General features: G+C 30.3%; 1 pseudogene; it reads right to left on the bottom strand.

Moving 5' to 3' along the window:
* Positions 1 to 6,949: 6,949 nt before the first annotated feature.
* Positions 6,950 to 8,069, bottom strand: LOC129319537 (MDIS1-interacting receptor like kinase 2-like; annotated as a pseudogene).
* Between the last annotated feature and the right edge of the window lie 8,395 nt (positions 8,070 to 16,464).

Raw genomic sequence — 16,464 nt, 5'->3', positions numbered from 1 at the left:
AAAATTATAAACACCTTAAACCTTGAATATTATTTTCAAAACCAGCATTGTTTTTAACTTATGAAAATGATTTATGAATTGGCTTTAGTTGTTTAAGATTGCTCTCTTGAGATTTGATAACCTAAGGTGTACTCAACTATATTCTAATTTCTTTTAAAAGTTCGATACAACTTAAGACTTTTAGAAGTCTATTTCATAGAAGAGTCTACTTGAATCTTCGCAATATACACATAACGTATAAAATTAGAGACATTTGTTTTCGTTATCATCATTTTCTATAATCATTGCTGAGACTTTTAAATGTATTTTAATTTTTATAGATATATCAAAATATATGTTTTAACATGGATTATTATTCTAAATATCTTTTCTTGGTTTGGAAATCAGGATAAATAGTTTATACGTAATGTGAAAATTTAATAAACTTAATTTCATTGTTAACATCGGATTTTAATAATAGTATACATCTTATTCGTTTCCCTACTTATAATATTCTACTATTCTTGATTTCATTTTTTAGGGGTGTATCTGTCTATTAATATATATTTAACACACACACACACACACACACACATAAGTAGACTACAGCTTAGAAACATATAAAAAGGATTTCTATAATTATGTATTTTGGAGATTTTTTGTTTCTTATGATTCTATATGCGCTTCAGAAATCAATAATAAAGTTTGATTTGAATATATTGTTGTTGTTGTTGTTATTTGATGCATCTATCATAGCATCCTAATAATATTTAACAAACATAGCATGATAATTTATATTTAAAACAAATATCTAATATTAATTAGCATACATATGTATAAATTAAAAATATGTAGAAAATATATAAGATTAGGCAGAAATAATTACAAATAATATTATCGGAATTGAAAACATTTCATTTTGTATTTGTATTGTTATTCATGCCAGGTTCCATTCATGCGTTGGTTTTATTATTGGGTTGGTTTATCGGCTCATTACTACATTAGCCCAACAACCCCAATCACACGTGGGAATATAAATGTAAATGAACTTTCTTGGCCCATGAATGGCCCAACACAAGGGACAATGATGAAGTAGGTAATTAGTTCTTTTTTTTTTTTTTTTCTTTTGGATTCATGCACCCGTTGATTAATAATATGACTAAAAAATTTTATACAGGAGAACTTAGGAAAAAAGTGCTACTGTACGCTTACCCTTTGGATTGCTTCTCGTGAGAAATGCTTTAGAAGGTGTGTATAAAAATAATTAAAAAATTATATTCCTTGAATGAAGCGTTTCAAAAGATTTTGCAACTTTTAAAATTTAATATCTTTATAGACCTTCTGAAGTACTTCTAGATAAAAGCACTGTGAAAGGCCTTTGTTATTTAGTTTTTTCAAAAAAATTTAAATGAAATATCTTTTGGAGCGCTTTCCAGTGAAGCATTTCAAAAACTTATTGCCTTTTGGGGCGCTTCCATAGTAAGCTCTTTGGAATCATGTGCTTTTAAGAGCTCTTTTATAACATTTTAAAATTTTTAAGACCCAGATTTAATTTAAAATAAAATATATATAATTAAATTAAATTAAAAATAATTTGATAAAAGTCTAGAGTTTGAATTCTACTAAATAAAAGTTTTATTTTATTTTTAATTATAGAATAAATTACTAAAGTTATCTTTGGCTTTTGTGTTATAACAACAAGATTTGGGGCCTTCCTTGTAATCTTTCCTAAAGTATTTTAAGTTCAGTTTTCGTTTATAAGAAGCACGTAGAAACAAAAATAGAACAAAGACAAAGAAGCAATGCACGAGATACCAAGAGAGAAGAGAAGGAGAAGAGAAAAGGAAGAGAGGGAGCTAGGGTTCGGATTTGGGAGGCATTGCGGTAGTTGTGAGCTTTGTTACGTGTTCAGTAAGCTCCATATTTCAATCATCTTCTTTCCCTCTTGGTTTTCTTCAATATTTGGAAGAAAAAAATTTTAAATTTTAATCCAAAAGCTTTATTCTTGTAAGTTTTGGTTTCCTTGGATCCTAGAAACATTATTTTGAATTTCTATATGGTGCTATAATATTTTAAGTGGGCAATTGGATGAAAGAAAAGAGTTTTTGGGCACAAATTAAACCCCAAGAGATTGGGTTTTGCTCCTCAATCATTTGAGCTTATTTATTTGGTTATAATCATGCTATTTGAATCCAATAAAATTTAAATTAAGCTTTTTGATTTTTATCATAAAGGCTAATTGTGAAAGTTGATAATACCAAGTAAAAGTTTTTAGTTAATTAAAAGTTGTATGGTTTGGAAATTGGCCTAATGATGGCTAATAAATGATTTTGTTAGTTAAGTGATACCATGTGAATAGTTAGTTTAATATATATACCATTAGGACAGATTATTGCCCATTAACACAAGTTGTGTGGTATGAGTTACAGTCTTCTTTTATGATATTTGCTATAATAAGTGATCTGGAATACTTATATGTTGTAGAAAATTGTTGGTGGAATTTAATTGGAGGATAAGGAACAAGCCAAGCCTTATTTTTATATAAAGGGTAACCCTTTTGGTACAAAAGGATTAAGGTAATAGGGAAATTTAGTTTTTTATTACTTTGTTTAGTTATTTTTGAGTAGATAATATTATCTAGCATGCATTACATGTTTAAATAATTGAATCCAAATATAATTTATTTTAGAAGGATTTATAGGGTATTATTTTAATAATAATGCATCCATGTTTACTATCTATTTAATAATGATGTTATTTATGGAAATGAGATTATTAGCATGCATTGTGATCATAAACACAAGGAGTTGCATTTAGGGAAGTGTAACTAGGTTAAGTACCTTAGATAAGCTAAAGAACCGCTTAAGGGAGGAATTATAAGTGTTATACTACCTTAAAGTGTTGAAGTGGTCAATACTTGAAAATGGTAGAAAAGGGTAGGAGGTATGATTTTAATGGTAGTTCACCAATGGGCAGATGTGGTCTTGTGATATTCTATGACTCACTGTCAGTACTCAATATTGCCTTACATATTTGTGGGCTCAGTTCATTAAGGGGTCAGTGGATTGAGTGTTTGATACCTCTCAGTGGGGGAGGGGATCCGACATGAGAAGTATGAGATTAAGTACCTAGGCCAAGGTAAGCCTTATATAGAGAGTAAGTTGGACTAACTCTAAGAGGGAGTTAGTTGACTTCTCAGGATCCACATTAAAGGGGCACAGGCAGTTTGGTGGATCAGATCTTGCCTTGGTTTATATTTTGTGCTTGTGAAGGTACAGTGGGTATAAGGTTTACCTACAAGCTAAAGAGTGTCAAGGGGTATTCTATTGGTTAGGAAAGGCCATATCGACCTATCTCATGCATTCAAGCATTTTAATTAGTAAATTATATGTTATTTAAATCTATTATTTATTTACTTGACTATGGCTTTTCTTGTAAGGAATATCAATTTTTTTATTATTGAGACTGTGGTTATCTCACCCATTTCTTTTCTATATTTTCAAGTCCGGGCAAAGGATCTAATGGTGGATGGAAAAAGGAGCAGAGCTAGGAGTTGTTTGTAGATTGTAAAGAATTGCAACTCCTTTCTTTTGAGCAAATCTATTGTAATGCATTTAGGATTAGGGTACCGGTAGAATGTGATTATGTGTGTGTGTGTGTGTGTGTGTGTGAATATGTGTGAATTGCATGCCTTTGTATGAAGTTTTGTTTGCTTATAGACTTGTGATTAGGAAACTTAGTTATGGTGTGTGGTTTTGATGGATTAATTTGGTAGACCAAATTTTCACTACAAAAATTTATTTTGATATATATATATATATATATGAATATATGTGATTGTACAAGCAAATGTAAAGTGGTTGCATTGTGGATTATGTGTTATAGGCAAACATATACCTTAGATAAAGAGAGTAGGTGCGTGAGCCCCACGGGTGTCTCTGAGCTAAGTGAAAATGTTTAGCATATATATTTATATCAATTGTTGCTCATCGTAAGTGTATGGGTCGTAGCAAGTAATATAAAAGGAGTAAAGTATCGTTCCCTCGAGGATTTGTTTAAAAACTATAATCAAGCAAAAGACTAAGCAAATTCGATTAAGTTGAGCTACACATAGTTAGGTGAAAATGATTTTGCAAATGAAACTAACACTAGAAAATAAAGAAAAGTGAGTGATTCACAAACTTCAAACACAATTCAGGACTTAGGATTATTTATGCCCCTTACATTTCATAACACCAAAATCACCTCCTCTCATAAATGCTTTTAATGAAAATAAGTGCTAACCTAGGGTTCTAAAAATACTTGGACAAGCTCTCCCAAGTCATGAACAAGTATTTAGTTAAATTAATTGCTCAATCTCTTGTTACAATTAATAAAACTTAGGCTATGCAAGGCTAGCAAGTATATCTCTATCTTACTAGCAAACCCATCTATTCAACATGCAAATATCAAGTTCTTACACAATTTTACCCAAGTTCTACACTCAACCTAACCCTCTTAAGCATCAATTAAGTGAACCCAACATTTAAATGGTGGCTAATCACTTAGAAGCATTAAGGAAAGAGTAAAATAAACACATATATATCATTAATCACAAAAAGAGAGGAAAAATATAGTGTTAATCCATACAAGGGTTTCAAATAATCCTAGAACAAAGGGTTTAGCTACTCATAATCATCCATAAGCTACAAATATACAAAATAAGTGGACTCATTTCTGATTACAAGATAGGAAAGGGAAGAGGAATAGAAAAACAAAGAAGAAGAGCTCCAAATGTCTTCAAAGCTTCAATCTCTTGATCCCAACTCTTCTAATGCCCAAACCCTAGCACAACCAAGCTCCAAATGTGTCTAAAAGTCTGAAGAATGCATTCTGGGTCGAGCTCTTAGCATATATATGTCCTAGCCAACCAATTTTTGATAAATGAAATGCAGTATTTTTCTGATAGCAGTAAAAGTCGCGAACTAAGTCACGACTTTAGGACGACTTTGGTAGTTTTGCACTGTTTTTATAGCTAACAAAAATCATTCATTTTGTGCTTGATTTCTTCATCCAAAAGCCTTCCAAAAACATCCATAAAGCTCCATAAATGCTTTTAATAAAAACAATAACCAAAACAATATGAAATTAAGCCAAAAATGTCAAATCAAAGTCAAGAATACAAATCCAAAACAAAATACACATTTTCCTAATTTGGCCAATAAAAACATATACAATTGAGCCAAAATAGATTAGAATCTAAGAAAAATGTGATGAAATAACATGAATTTCTGGAGGTTAACATCAATATATGGTGTTTGGATTAGCTTTTGACCACTCTTGTGTGATTTGTGCATTTTAAGGGCTTAAGGTCCTTTTTGAAAAATGGCACCCAGATGGTCAAATTTTGATATAAAAAGTTTTTCTATCATTTGAATATTCTATTAGGTACTCCTAGTGCTATTTGACGTATCTAAAGTGTTCGCAAAAGTTTGTGACCCTTAGGATGAGATTTAGATAATTTTGAAAATGGTTTTTATCAAAAAGCTACACTTTCACATCCGAGTGTTCAAATTTCAATCCGATTGTTGGATTTTTATGAAATTTGGGTCATAAGTAAAAATTTCTATATTCATGTGAAATTTGGAATTACCTCGATCAGGCATCAAATAGAGAAATGACGTACTCTAATATTTGATCCGGAGGTGTTGTCATGCTGTGATGACAGCAACAGTTGTTGAGGTTAGAACATGCACAAATTTTAATCCAACTAGTGGATCTTTTTAAAATTTGATATACTAGTAATACTCTTTGAAATGACATATAAGCTTTGGAATCACTCCGATTGGAGGTTGGATGATGAAATGGTGCACTCCGAAAGTTGGTTCGAAGGTTGCTATCATAACAGCAAAAATGTCCAAATTTGTAACACGTCTAAATTTTAATTCAACTCTTGGATCTTTTTGAAATTTAGAACACTATTACTGCTCATTAAAAGTGACACATGGGATTTGAAATCACTTCGATTAGATGGTAGATGGTGAAATGGAGTCTCCAAAAAGTTTGCCCGAGAGGGTTGTCATGACAGCAAATTAATGCTATCATGATAGCATGACAGCTATTTGCCTAATTTGCTTCCGTGCTACATATTAATCCTTTAGACTTTTCTAAAAGATTTTGTATATGTGTTTTGCTATTGTATAAATTGTTTAGTAATTTAAATAGTTTGTTTCCTAAGTTAGTGTTAGGATTAACTCCTTAACTATATTTAATTTATTGGTTGTGGTGTGCTTTTGTTAACATTCGAGGCAAGTGTTACATCTTCCACATGAAAAGGCTTCAAAAGGTCTATTAAAACTTTCTTTAGAGTTCACATCAATTCTTTTCACTCCACAAGTTTGAGTTTTACACTTTCCTCTATAACTATTGGTAATGTTAAAGCTATGTCTTGCTACTAGAATCTACTTCTCATGTTCACCATCCAGCCTTTCATTGCTACACAAATGTATGTATGCATGTTATATATATATATATATATATTTGGGTACAATTGTTTTTGGTTTTTTTGGCTTTTTGGAACAAAAGGATGTTTTTAAACAAATATGATTGTTCCTAATATTCCATTAACTTTTAGAGAAATATTATTATTTAACAATTTAGTAATACACTTCTAAGACTTTATAAAAAGCCATACAATCTTGTGAATCCTAGTTTGATTCTTTTTTCCTTCTTATAGGCTATAATAATTTAAATTTTTGGAGCATTACATACGTTTCTTCTAATTCTATTTGGATATCCTATTTTTATTTATGAAAAATATTTATCTCGGCCTATAGCCAAACAATATACACAAGAAATTAAAGCTTTTAGAGAGGACCAAACAAATATATATATATATATATATATATCATTATTGAAAAAATAAATCATTTATCAAACTTCTCCTAGATTTTTATAATTAGAATATAAGTACATCTTGATTCACCAAATACTAGAGCGAAATGTCATTGAATGGAACAGTTAATGCAAGGTTGGAAAATGAAAGCTTGTGAGCAACTTGCTTCATTGATGGTCGAGATTTTGGTGAGGGATGCAAGCATGCTAGTGCTATTGTCACATAAAGAATCACATCTTGCACATCTTCTTATGAGAGAAGTGGAAGATGTGAGTCTATACATCTCTTAGAAAAATGCTTTTACTAGAGATCTCTGTCAAAAATAGTATTAAATCTCTAGGATGCCTTCCAATGATTGTTTCTAATGCCACCACTCCAAAACTATAAACATCACATTTTTTTGTCATAACTAAGGTGTATGCGAGCTCTACAATTAACAAACAAAAAATCATTATATAGAATATAACACAACACAATAAGAGGATAGTAAGGTTACAAAAACTAACCTGGAGCAATATAACCATAAGTACCTATTGGAAGAGTTTGATTGGATAAATTGGGATCAAGGATTCTAGCTATGCCAAAGTCTAAGAGAAAATCCATCTTGGAGTTTAACAATACATTACTACTTGTTATGTCACGATGGATAATTGGAGGAGTACAATCATAATGCAAGTAGAACAAAGCACTTGATATTCTTTTAATGGAATTCACTATCTTGCTCCAATCTAGCTTTTGAGCTTCATCATCTTGATTTAATACATAAAAGAGGCTTCCTCTTTCCATGTATTCATATATGAGAAACATGCTTTGGTTGTGCAAACAAAAACCATGAAGACTTACAATGTTATTATGTTGGATTTCAGTTAACATCTTTACTTCATTGTGAAAACTTTTAGCAAAAGATGGATTTTTATATTCACTTCTATGAAGTTTTTTCAATGCAACAATTCAACCATGGGAAGTTGTGCTTTGTAAACACTTCCATAGCACAAGTTCCAATACAATATTTGTTGTCAAAGCTTTCTGTTGCTTCAATGATATCTTCATATGCAATTTTTCCATCATAGTTCCATATGGAAAATAAATCTCCATTCTTTTGTGCTCTTCTCTCAATTTTGTTTTTCTTGTTCTTCTTGGAAGAGCAAAAAAGGATAAAATCCAAAATAGAGAGGATGATGACAATAAAAACTGTCATAGGAAGAATGATCTTCATGTAAGAATATAATGTTTTATGATTGGAGCAAGAATGATTCTTCTTTAGACCAAGTAACTCTTTGTTACCATATAATATGTCATGAGGAAATTTGAAATATACTTCTCTTGGGACATGGCCACTAAGAAAAATTGTATGACAAGTTAATGAATTCTAGCTGACCAAGTCCTTTTGGTATGTTACCAATGATATTTTTGTAGCTTAAATCTATGCATGACATATTTAGATATGTGCACAAGTTAGTTGGAATTTGGTCACTTATCTTATTGTGACTAAAGTTGGCAACAAAATGATTACAAGATTGAAAGATCGGCAAACTTCCATTAATTTTATTTTGTGAGAGATCTAGAGATTGTAGATATGAGAGATTTCCGATTTCTTGTGGTATGTTGCCATATATCTTGTTATTTGATAGATTGAAAGATTCCAGAAAGATTAAATCTTTTATTATGGGAAAGGACTAGAACTGTTGTTGGAACTCATATCCAAAGTGTCTATGCTTGTTAGTTTCCCAATAACTTGGGGTATGAGACTTGTGATTTGGTTTCTAGAAAAATCAACTTCTTGTAGGTTTGTCAAATTTGAAATTGATGTTGGAATGTCACTAGTGAACATATTTGCAGATAAATTCAAATAGCTAAGGGTGATTATATAACCCAAACTTGATGGGATGGCTCCATAAAACTTGTTTCCACTCAAATCCAATTTTTCTAATTGAGAAAGGCTGGCAAGTATAGTAGGAAACTCACCAATAACGTTGTTGTTATTCAATAATAAATATGTGAGATTTTGAAGAGTTTCAATTTGAATTGAAATGGTACCTATAAGTCAAATAATACAAATTGAACCAAATTATAGACAAATAAATATTAATGGAACTAAAAATTAAAGTGATTAAATTTGTCATTCACAAAACCAATTATTTTAACTCAAGAAGGTTTCATGTGCAAAAGAATTTGATGAAAAACTTGTTTCCACTCAAATCTAATTTTTTCTAATTGAGTGAGGCTGGTAAGTGTAGTAGGAAACTCACCAATAAGGTTGTTATTATTCAATAATAAATATGTGAGATTTTGAAGAGTTCCAATTTGAATTGGAATGGTGCCTATAAGTCAAATCGCACAAATTGGACCAAATTACAAACAACTAAATATTAGTAGAACTCAAAATTAAAGCGATTAAAATTTGTCAGTCACAAAACCAATTATTTTAACTCAAGAAGGTTTCATGTGCAAAAGAATTTCATGAAAAATATGAGTACTTGAGATTTCTTGCAAAACCCATAGTTGAAAGAATTTTTTTTTCTTAAATTGTTTCATTAAAATTCAATAGGTTAAAGGGAAAATTTTTCATGGAAGTTTAATTTATGGCAAGTGCAACTAGTACATTTAACTTTTGATTAGTACAATATTACCTTAAAAGTTTCAAAAATGATGCAATTTTATTCTATAATAATGTTTGACCAATATTGATTGTTAGTTAAAAATTCTGACCGTGTTAAAGAGCAATTTGTGCTGGAAGTTTTTTGAAGGAGAAAATGGTATCCTAAAATTTCTATTTGTACAATATTTTTGGGTTATTAATTTTTAAATTAGAAGAATAATCTAACAACCCATTATCATTTTTAAAAATGATTCATATTTTTGGATTTTGACAAAAGGTGTACTTGAGGGTTGCTTTGACGCAAAATCAACTCTATCCCAACTACTCCATAAGCTTTCTCTTGAAACCATGACTTGTCCTTTTAATGCCTATGAGTAGTTCTCGACTTGCACGAGCTATACTTGCCTATAAGTAAGATAAATAGCCTAGATTTTGACTTATAAGCGTTCAATATAATTTAACTTGAAATCTTCTTCGAATTTTGGGTTATAACAAGTTGTATTGGATCTTTCTTTTTATTTGACAATTGAAAACTCAAAAGCCAATTAAAGCTTATTAGAATATCAATCACTTCTTCAAACAAATTTATTAAGGAAAATTGCCCTTAAACACTTCAAAATAATAGCCAATGTTTGTCAAACATTATTTTAAGGAGGCATTGCAACATTTCTTGAACTTCCAAGGTAACATTGTACTAGTTAAAAGTTAAGGATACTAGTTGCATCTGATGGAAAACTTCCAAGGCAAATTTTCCCTTTAACCCATATTCAGTTTAATAAATTTGCTAGTAGTGAGAGTATTTGCACTAAAATAATTGGCTTTTAGTGATAACTTTCTATAGCAACTACAAAAGTTGCTGCTAAAAGTTACACACTCCATGGTGACAAATCATCTCACCACTGAAGGACAAACTTTCTATGGTGACTTTTTAGAGTCTTTGCTAATTGTTAAACAATTAGTGGCAACCTTATAGTTGCCACTAAATGTCAAAACTAAATTTTAATGTCAGCAGCGATATTGTTTTGTCATCGCTAAAACTGCTATTTAGTAGCCCATTGAAGGTCTATTTTTATTTATTTTTTAAACATCAAGTTTATTTAATATATTATATATTATTAAATATATTTTGAAATGAATACTATATAAAATACTTAAAATATAATGTTGTGTTTAGGATGTAGATAAATAAAGTGGAGAGAGAGAGATCAATAAAAGGAGAATGATGTATATATGAGAGAAAAAATACAAGTTTGTGAGAGATGGGAGATGTTTTTTATGAACAAGATTATGTGTAGTTTTGAGAGAGGCAGAGAAAGAGGGAGAGAAAGTGGGGAAGACACACTACAATAAGTGCGCGCTTATTTTTAGAGAAAGTGAGGGCAAAGAGATAATGTGAGTGTAGGAGTATGTGTATAAGTAGGACTGGGCTAGCTTCTCTCCATTTCTCCTCTCTACTTCCTCTCTACTTCCCATCTCAATCCTTTGAGATATATATATATATATATATATATATTCTTGAGTAATTGAGATTTTATATTTCATAAAATTATTATCAAAAATTTGAATTTATGAAAAAATAAAAAAAATTAATTCATAATAAACTAATTCATTAAACTACCATTTAAGATTAGGTAAAGGTGCATTTTTTTTTCTTGAAGTATTCTCCAAGAAGCACTTAGTATCCTAAACTATTGGTTGGAGCAATTTTGCTCTTAAAGTAATTAAAAGGAGCACTTTTGCCCTTGCCATTAAATTTGCTAACGATCAACGTTGGAGTCTCAATTAGCATTTTCTAACAATCAACATTAAGAATTTCACGACAAGGGCACAAATGCTCTATTTTAATTACTTTAAAGACAAAATTGCTCTAACCAATAGTTAGGGTGCTGAGTGCTTCTTGGAGAATATTTAAAGGAAAAACAAATGAACTTTTATCCTTTAAGTTTAAGATTTATGATTATGATTAAAAAATAAAAAAATTATGAAATATTTAATTACAACCATTCAAAAATGGATATAAGGGGTTGAAATGAGTAGTGTGGAAGCACAGCAATGGTGAAGTTAAGTCTATATAGGTGAGAGAGAGGGGGGTTGTGAATATGACAAAGAGAGAATATATAAGTGTATAAGAGAGATGTGATTAGTTCCATACTCATTATCGTAGTAAGAATTCAAATTTGATTTTAGAGGTTATGATTTAAAATTTTCAACTTGCAGTTTTTCATAAAAAAATTATTATTTAGCATAGTAATACAAATAAAATTATTTTTTTTTTAAATTATGTATTTATAAATGAATGAAATTATATTAAATTTAAATTATTTGATTTTGATATGACGAGAAAAATTGATTCATGAGTGTGGGAGAGGGAGAGAGGAGTGAGCGTGAGAGAGGAGAGGAGAGAGTAACTAAATCTGTGTGATTACAATTATCTTATAAGATAATTTGATATCTTATGGTAGATCTGCATGTGCATGTTTTAGGGGGGGGAAGAGATTAATTAATCAAGTATTTATGCGTATGATAATGATTATCATAAAAGATATTAATACTATAATTACAAATAAACTAAATTTAAAATAAATAAAAATATAATTACAATCTTAACTAAATCTATTTATAAATAATCTGAATCAAATCATAATCAAATCTAAATTGAGAAAGTTAGCAAACTGATTTTATGCATGTCTAAATTAAGATAATTATAAGATATTTTTATAATTTGTATTCCTCTTTATAATATTTTCTCAATATTTCCAAAATTTTCTTAACATAAAATTTTTAATTTTCTCTTAATTTTTGGCCTAAAATATGAGTCAGCGCCAAACTTACACATTCCCTCCTGTTTATTTTTCCTTTTATCCGAGCATTCATTCAATTCCCTCCAAAAAAAAAAAGCCTCCCTAGCATTGCCGAACTCTCACGGGCCACACGGAACCCTTGACACCTTCTTCACTCACTCTCTACTCTGTGCTCTCTTGCGTTCTCTTCAGTCACACTGCTCCTCAGCACAATTCCTCATCCAGCGACGCTATTATCCTCAATATGCTTTCTTGTAATCTCTCTCAGTCTTTCCCTTCGCTGTTTCCCACCACTCTCGTCAAACTCCAGTCATAGGTTCCTCTGATTCTCTCCTATATCTCCCTTGATTCTTCTTCTCTTAATCTATTTTTTATTATGTGTATTACTTTTGCATTTTAGGATTCGCTTGCTTTCTATTCTAACCCAATTAAAGTTCCTTCCCCTCTTTTCTACATATGCCTAATGGCGTGTATATATACTGGAGTCAACTGACTAGTAATTAACTATTATTAGTAGACAAAGCCCATATAGATGTCAAATAAAAACTGAGTTAAATATGTGAAAACTGCATATAGTACACACACATATTTTATATATATAGAATTTGTTTTCTTGCATTGTTTCATCAGTATTCGATTTTATTAAATGTTTATATTAGTTTTGATAAATATAATAATGATATTTAAAAAAAAGTATATATATTTGGCAAATATTTTTCTTCCATATCTAGAATTGCCACAAGTGAGAGTGGTTTTATAAAACCCAACTCTGAGAGGTATCATTCATTCATATATACCTTGATTTATAATTCATTATGCAATTTTATGAATTTTAGAAGTGCTAAAATTTTTGGAGGTTTGATCATATCTTTCCAATTTAATTTACAAGTTTGGAGGTCGTCTTTGTTTCGAGGGATGCGTATTCTACATGCAGTGTGGAAATTTTGACATATTCATTTTGTTGTCTTTTGAGTATATTAATTTAGGAGTACACACGTAATAATATTATCATCCATTTTTAATTGACTTGTAATTTTATTGGTATTATTTTTATTAAGGAGACAAGTTTTCAACCAAATACTAATGTCATGTAGAAAAATTAGAGGCATTTGTTTTCCATACTGTTGTCTATAAAACTTATAAATTTGTTAGTTATAAACAATATTTTATTTATGAACCATCAAGATCTTAAAATTTCCTCAAATTGAAGAAGGCATATCAAGTGTAAAAGAATATATATGAGATAAATATAGCTATTTGAGATTGCTTATAAAACCAAAATTTGAAAGAAAGGCTTCCCTAAACATTGTTTCCACAAAAATTCAATAATTCTAAATGAGTGAGGTTAATTAGTAAGATTGTTAATAGACAAGTCCAGATAGATGAAATTGTGAAGATTTCCAACATGATTTGGAATGGCACCTCTAAGTCCAATCATTCAAATTAACTAAATTAAGCGCTATTAGGACCAGAAACAGCAAGTGTATTTGGCCTGAGCCCACTTAGTGTTGAGTCTGTATTATGTTACTTCTTGTGTCTATAGGTTCAGTAGTTATTGTATTGATGACTTGTTTTGGCTCAATAAATAAGATGGTTTATTCAGTACTTTGTTTCCTCAAGAGTCCAATAAAGGCAAAACAATACAACTAGAAATATATAGGAAAATCAAACTGATCAAAGATTCATCAGTTATAAAACTAACGATTTTTTGAAAACATAAAGATGTTGTAATTTCAACCCAAAAAAATAAAATAAAAGGGGTGGCGGTTTCATGAGTAAAGGCAACTCAAAGTTGAAAGAAAGATTAAATAATAAGAGTGAAGGCAACTCACCCATAAAAATTGTTATCAGACAAGTACAAAGAGATGAGATCGCGAAGATTTTCAATTTTAGTGGGAATGCCACCACCAAACTTGTTTCCACTCAAATCCAACCATTGTAATTTAGGTAGATTTTGAACAGCTTCTATCTGAGTCATAAGGATACCTATAATTTCAATAAAAAAACTAAAATTTAAAGGCAAAGTATAGTAGATATATAGGAACTCATATTCAATTGAATTTGTTGGTTATAAAACTAAGATTTTATTTAAAAACCATCAAGCTCTTAAAATTTGTGAAATTGAAGAAGGCATCTCATGTTTAAATAATGCGAGAAACGAGAACAAATATAAGTACTTGAGATTGCTCATAAAACTCAAGGTTTAAAGAAAGACAACACAAAAGGCTAGTTTAGTTTAATTTCAACTCAAATCCAACAATTCTAAGTGAGTGACAAGTTAATTAACAAGTGTGGAATCAATGCAACTTACAAGTAAGATTGTTATAAGACAAGTCTAGATAGGTGAGATTGCCAAGACTTCCAATATGTGCTGGAATAGTTCCACTAAACTTTTCAACTCAAATCCAATCCTTTTAATTGAGTGAGTTTTTGAAGAACTTCTATCTATGTCATAATGGTATCTATAATTTCAGTCACAAACAAACTAAATTTTGATCAGATCTAGCATGACTAAATTTGTTAGTTATAAAACTAATATTTTATTTAAGAACCATCAAGCACTTATCTAATATATTTCATCAAATATAAAGGGAAAAAGGCATAGTTAAATCCCAAAGGAGGAAACTAATAACAATTAGGTCATCAATAATTTTCGAAAAAGTATATTGTAAATATCAATTCAAATAATTACAAATTTAAAAGTTCTAATTACAAATAAAAAATTTAAATTCTTCATAACTCCTTGTTGCAATTGAGATTTTTATTGTAGCTATCTAAATTAACATTTATAAATCCCTATAAAATTTTGTCAAGGATTTAAATTGTCATTAATTTAATCTTTTAGGACTTTATTGTAGTCTCCCAATATTAAATTGAAGAGGGCATCTCATGATGTAAAATTGAGGACAAAAATAGGTACTTGATATCGCTCATAAAACTCAAAGTTGAAAGAAAAGCTTCACCACCAAACGGCCTTGTTTCCACTCAAATCTAACAATTCTAAATTAATCAGAATGGTTATAAAACTCAAACTTGAAGTAATGGCTTTGCCAAACTTTTTTCCACTACTCAAATAATCCAACCATGCATTCTAATCGAGAAAGATTGGTAAATATAAAAGGTAATTGACCTGTAAGTTTATTGTTATCCAGTACAATAGTTGAGATTGTGAAGAGTTTCAATTTGAGTTGGAATGATACTTGCAATTTCAATCACAAAAAATGAAATCAAATTTATAGGAAAAGTAGTAGGACCAGAAATATTTTTTAAACTCAGATTGATCAAATGAATTTAGTTATCATAAAACCAATATTTTATTTTAGAATCAAAAAAGCAGTTATTATAATTTCATCAACGATTGAATTGCAGAGGGCATTTCATGTTTAAAAATTTTGATCGAACAAATATAGATACTTGAGATTGCTCATAAAAACCAAAGTTAAAAAAAAGGCATCAAAAAACCTTATTTAATTTCCACTCAAATCCAACAATTCTAAATGACTAAGGTTTATTAACAAGTGTGGAAGGTAACTTACCAGTAAGACTGTATTAAACAAGTCCAACGAGATGAAATTTGAAGAGTTCTAATTTGAGTTGGAATGGTGCCTACCAACCCCATCCCATAAAGACGCAGGTATTTTAGATTAGGGAATGCAGTGAAGTTAAGATCTGCAAGGCGAGGCTTCTGTGGAGGGATGCTTGGTGTCCAAATCTGAATAATACTTCCAAATTCATTGCAAGCTATCTCCTCCCATTTACAGGGGTTACCTGAGATGTTGTGGTAGCTAGCGTTGATATAATAATAATTCCACCATTTGCTCTGAATCAAGGCGTGTTTCTCCTCTTCTACAAAGGCAGCCGCATAGAAAAATAGGAATAAGACCATCATTACAACCATAGCCGTCGGGGTAATGGCATAACATTATTGGAGTATGCCATCGTCAATGATTACTTGATGAATAGATTGTTATGATCAAATGAGGGCACAAGTAGGGTCTTTGTAGAAAGCTAGCTAGGTTGGCCAGTGCATTTTTACGCGTCTTTTTTATTATTTATTATGGTTCTTTATTGACGGGCCGTTCTAAAGTCGAATAAAAGTTTTCTCAAGCCATTATTAATTATTATTATTTTCTACCATCTCTTTTTATTATGTGCTTCATTGGACTGGGCCACCATGGTCATCTAGCAGCTTCATGGAATGTAGTTTCTTC

Source organism: Prosopis cineraria, unplaced genomic scaffold (assembly GCF_029017545.1).
Source record: "Prosopis cineraria cultivar Desert tree isolate PC_DT_omini unplaced genomic scaffold, ASM2901754v1 PC9, whole genome shotgun sequence".
In the NCBI taxonomy this organism is placed as follows: domain Eukaryota; kingdom Viridiplantae; phylum Streptophyta; class Magnoliopsida; order Fabales; family Fabaceae; genus Prosopis; species Prosopis cineraria.
This window is presented reverse-complemented; position numbering and strand designations above follow the sequence as displayed.